Raw genomic sequence first — 6,000 nt, 5'->3', positions numbered from 1 at the left:
CTGATCATCAGAACTCAGAGTCTCAATGATGCAAATTTGGAGGCTGATACCAATGCGGAAACTGCTCCTTGAATCGTGGATGATGGAGGCTTATGTAATTGTTAAAATTCTTATTTCTTTGTTTTGAAATATTGCTGCTTAGTTGGTAATTCTTTCCTAGTTTATTTCCTAGATTGTAGCATTCTATGTATTCCTTTCAAAGAGGGTCAAATGGAAGTAAGAAATCAGTTGTCATTTGTTGATGAATTCAAATTTTGGAGAGATTCCATCCACAGAGAGACTCTGTTTTTACTTCTTTTTTCCTCTTGGATGTCAATGTGAGGTTGGCCTTGGAGGGTTTACACCAAGTTTTGGTATCAGATAAAGGTTTCCTTCCTCAAGGAATTGGTGTCTCATGCCTATAACCCGTAGTGGTAATTCCTACAACATGTCGAATAACCAAAACCCAAACTGACCTACCCCATTTGCAAGAACAAATCACCCAACTCACATCTGTCCTGGAGCAGATTAATCATAGGTTGGATGCAATGGATGAATATTGAACTCGAGATGAGTTTGGACCTCACAATAGGAGAGTGCGTGGTCCTTTTCAGGAGGATGTATTGAACGATAGTGAAGGGGAAGTAGTGGATGAAGAATATAGGGAGATGGACAGGGAATTCGGTGATTGTGAAGTTCATTTTGGGCATAACAGACGAGAATTTCACAGAGGACGATGAGGGTGTGACATTGACCATCATCCTCTTGATGAACTAATAAAGAGGATGAAGGTGGATGTTTTAGATTTTTTTTGGGAAATTGGAACCCAATGCATTTGAGGATTGGTTGACGACCATTGAAGATTATTTTGATTAGTTCGCTATGTTAGAGGATAGAAAAGTTCATTATGTCTGAATGAATTTAAAAGGGCATGCATGGGCTTGGTGGGGTATTGTGGAAGAACAATTACGTCGTGCTTGACATGCGCTAGTTTCTAGTTGGGAAGAGATGAAGGAACGGCTGAAGGAAAAATATTTGCCCATTGATTACGAACAAATTATGTTCGAAGAGATGCTATAGTTGAGGTAAGGATCATTGACTGTTGATTAGTATACATAACGTTTCCATGAGCTGACTGTCCTTAGTAAGATTGTGGAAAATGAGCAACAAATTCTCGTTCGATACCGCACGGGTTTGCGTAGTGAATTGCACAAAGAAATGCTGATTGCGCGACTCATCAACGTTGAAGAAGCTTATCAACTGGCCTTGCGTATTGAGAAGCAAATGGGACCTTTGAATGAGAGGCGAGTAGTATCAATGGATCCTAGGCAAGAGTGCCTACCAACCTACTCGTTCCAGAAACCACTCTTGCCAATTGACCAAGCTAGAAAGGCCGTGATGGGAGACCAAAAAGGGAAGGCCAAAGCTACAGGTGAAGAGCCACAATGTTATAAATGTAAGGGATTTGGGCACTTTACTGCTGTGTGTCCTACGAGGGATAAAAACGTGGTCTTTGTTTGTGAAAGAGAACTAAAAGTGGTCGATGCAGTCAAGGGGATTAAGGAGGAGGAAGCCAATGAAGGTGATGATGATGAAGTAGAACATTTGGGTGCAACTAACTTGCCCAGTTGTGTGATCCATCGAGTTCTAACTGGCACTAAAAAGGAGATCTAGGCTGACTCTGAATATTTTTGACACCCGTATGAACATGGAGCCGTGCTCTGAATGTCATCATCGACAACGGCAGCGACATCAATGTAATTTCTGGAGATGCAATAGAGCGCTTGGGCTTGAGAGTTGAAAAACACCCTACTCCTTATCGAGTCAGTTGGGTTAATGAAGACAATCCCATCCTGGTGAAGCATTGTTGCCTAGTGAAGCTCATTAGGAAGAAGTTTTGTGGATGAGGCCTGGTGTGATGTGGTTTCCATGACCATTTGTCACTTGCTACTGGGACAACCAGGCCTCTACAACAAGAAGGTGTTATATGATGGATACGCTGATTCTTATTCCTTTAAATTTAAAGGTAAAAAGTTTGTTTTAAACCCTTTGCAGATCTCTGAATTTGAAGCATAAAGTTGTCCTGGTACTGACTATACGTCAGTTTACTCAAGCTCTAAAGGAGGAGCAAGTGGTGTTGATGGTGGTGAGCCATCAATTGATGGCAGTATCCCCATAGAATTTATAAAAATGTTAGAGAAGTTCCAAGAAATCATGCCTGACGAGATGCCGAAACAACTACTTCTAACACGAGATGTGCAACATGCTATTGATTTAATTCCTGGATTGTCTTTGCCGAACTTACTACATTATCGTATTAGCTCTACAAAGAATGAGGAGCTTAACTGAGAGATTCAACAACTGCTTGACAGTGGTTTCATTTGAGAAAGCCTTAGTCCTTGTGTCGTACTAGTCCTACTTACGCCCAAGAAGGATGGTAGTTGGAGGATATGTGTGGATAGTCGAGCAATTAACAAGATAACGGTGAAGTACTGATTTCCCATTCCTCGGCTTGACGACATGCTGGATTTATGGGCACATCCATATTTAAGAAGATTGATCTTCATAGTGGGTATCACCAAATTCAAATCCGTCTCAGTGATGAATGGAAGACAACATTCAAGACAAAAAGATGAGTTGTTTGAGTGGACCATTTAGACCATGTACACTAGGTCTTGGAGACGTTGAGAAATGAAAAGCTTTATGTGAATCATGGCAAGTGTTCTTTTATGAAGGAACGGGTGAATTTTCTAGGATTTATTATTTTGGATCAAGAAGTTGAAACCGATCCTACCAAAGTCCAAGTGATTAAAAATTGGCGGCCTGCCCCTTAGAATTTTTCTGAAGTACGAAGCTTCCAAACAACAATATGCCGCAGATGGAGATTTTGACAGTATTTGGAGTAAGCTAGCGGATGGTATAGACGCACCTAAGAGCGAGTATTTAGTCAAGGATGGCTATTTATTCTATGGCACTCGATTATGCATCCCTTGTGGATCTTTCCCAGAATTTATCATCTCGAAACTTCACGAAAGGGGACTAGCGGGACACTTTGGTTATGACAAAACATTTGCTATAGTCTCCAATCCCTTTTTTTGGCCACGCCTACGTCACAATGTGCATAAGATGGTGGCTTGTTGTTGGATTTTTCAAATAAACAAAGGCACTAAGCACCGAGTGGGATCCTACACCCCTTTCCAATTTCGGATAAGCCTTGGCAGCCCCTTAGTATGGATTTTGTAGTTGGGTTGCCCAAGACCTTGCGGCAACATGATTCTATCACGATGGTTGGGGATCGCTTTTTAAAAAATGACCCATTTTATTCTTTGTCATAGGACTTATGATGCTTTTCCAAAATAGCTACACTATTTTTGCAAGAGGTGATTTGATTAAATGGTGTTCTAGCTACTATAGTGTTTGACCGAGATGTTAAGTCTATGAGTTATTTTTGGAAGACTTTGTGGGCAAAAATGGGGACAAAGCTGCTGTTCTCTAGTGCATTTCATTCTCAAACCGATGGCTAAACGAAAGTGACTAACTGGAGTTTGAAAAATTTATTGTGGTGTCTAATAGTAGATCATGAATCGAGTTGGAACTTAGTATTACGACAGGCAGAGTTTGCTTTCAATAATTCTATTAATCGATCCATAGGCTGCACGCCATTTGAAGTGGACTATGGTTTTTGACCCCACAATCCTATGGATCTCCACTCTCTGACTTTGCCTTCTAGACCAAGTGAAGCTGCAGTAGATTTTTCTAGCTACATGGAGGATATCCATGAAGAAGTAAAGTGGCGTCTATCCCACAGCACAGAAGCATATACGACCGCTACAAATACTCGTCGCAAAGATAGGCAATTTGATATTGGTGATATGGTTCATATTCGCCTGTGGTCCAAACACTTTGCTTCCGGAGTTTTACCAAGTTACATGCTTGGCACGCAGGACCTTTTAAGATTGCCAAGAGATTGGGTCCCAATGCCTATGTCAAAGAGTTACCCTCTACCTATGGAATAAGCCCTGTTTTCAATATTGAAGACCACACTAAGTTTAAAGGTTCGGAGGAACAAGTGCCAACAACTCTAGATACATCAACCCAACAAGATGCAATTATTCGAGTCCCTAAAAATACAACCCCTAAAGATGAGATCACATCTATACTTGATCATCAGTTTGTTACGACCCGACGAGAGGGTTATTACAAATTTTTATTGCAGTGGAAAAATCGTCCTAAGTCCGACTCAGTTTGGCTGCAACCTTTGGAACTCAAGTGACTTCACCCAGAATTAGTTGCTGCCTATGTTCATCAAAACTTGCCGGAGTCAAGTTCTTCCGAGTGGCCGGCAAGTGATGCAAATTTGGAGGCTGAAACTAATGCGGAAACTGCTCCTTGAATCATGGATGATGGAGGTCGCTTATCTAATTGTTAAAATTCTTATGCACTTGTTTTGAAGCATTTCTGCTTAGTTGGTAATTCTTTCCTAGTTTATTTCCTAGATTGTAGCATTCTATGTATTCCTTTTAAAGAGGGTGAAATGGAAGTAAGAAGACAGTTGCCATTTGTTGATGAATTCGAATTTTAGAGAGATATATTCCATCTATAGAGAGACGCTGTTTTTACTTCTTTTTTCCTCCAGACTGTCAACGGGAGGTTGGCCTTGGAGGGTTTGCACCACTCATATTGAGGCCAGGGGCCGGAGATCACGACAAAAGAAGCATATAATATTACGTATTTCTACGTTATTATATTAGGCGTAAGCTGCTGCCGGCTAATTAAATAGCACAAATGTTTTGGGATCTGAATTTGTGTTTTGAATTTGTGTTTCGAATTAGATTTTTTTTCTTAGTAATTAAAGAAATATTTTTTTAATAATATTGTAAATTTTTTATTTTTTTAAAATATTTATAATGATTAAAAAAATACATAAATAAAAATAAAAATAAAAATAAAAAAACTAATTTTACCTTTTCGGTGGATTCTCGGACTACATCCCTCGTAAATGTAGCAGTACTCATTAAATAGAGTCGTAAGTCTAGCATTCATGTGTTTACTGTAATTTTTGGATTACAGGACGTATGGCGTAAGATCATGAGAAGGAATTATCAAAATGAATAAGAACTATTAATTAATGATATAGAATTTTATAAAGAAATTGGGTTGTGTGGATCAATTAATTTACTCGTTTGAAATTTCCAATATTGCCGTAATTGTTCTTAATTTTACCCAGCGATCAAGAATAGTACGAACCGCTGATGTCAATAAGCTGTCATGGTTTTAAATTAGTTTGATTCTTTTCTACATAATGTCATGGCTTTCTTATGTTTTCTCACTTTGTCATTTTCTTATATATCACATAATTATTAATGTGTATTTTTACTTTTTCTTTCTAATTTTTCAAAATATAATAAAATATCTTAACTTAAATCATTTTACTATTATTTATAAATTATTTTACTATTAGATATTTACAGATTTTCTATCTCATCAATCTCATCTCATCATAAAATCCAAACAAGACTTTAAAATTATAAAATAAAAAGTAATATTTATACATCACACAATATGCATACATATTACGTACCAGTACATCTAAATTATCTCAATTCATGTTTCAGAGTTCAGGTTATAAAATATTTTTTATTTACTTTTATTGCAAATGCCATATCATCCATTAATTTTAAATAAATTTTTATTTACTGATTATAAGGGAAATTTAAAAAGAAAACGTATATATAGAATTTTTATTGTCAGATTATTATTGTCGGATTATATGATCAGATGGCATGCAGCCAAGATTTATTTATTTATTAACAACTTAAAATATAAGTATTTGATTATATATATATATATATATATAATATTTTGCAAGCATTTCAAAGCTCATCATGATCATACAACAAATAGTAATTTTTGGGATAAAATTTTTCTGAAGACTTTTATTTGGCACCAAATAATTACTCTTTTGCGATAAAGTTTTTTTGCAGCGATGTAATTGTTATTGCAAAAAATTAATTTTGACAT

This window comes from Juglans microcarpa x Juglans regia, chromosome 7D (genome assembly GCF_004785595.1).
Source record: "Juglans microcarpa x Juglans regia isolate MS1-56 chromosome 7D, Jm3101_v1.0, whole genome shotgun sequence".
Classification (NCBI taxonomy): domain Eukaryota; kingdom Viridiplantae; phylum Streptophyta; class Magnoliopsida; order Fagales; family Juglandaceae; genus Juglans; species Juglans microcarpa x Juglans regia.
The sequence above is the reverse complement of the archived record's forward strand: the minus strand, read 5'-3'. Positions refer to the sequence as shown.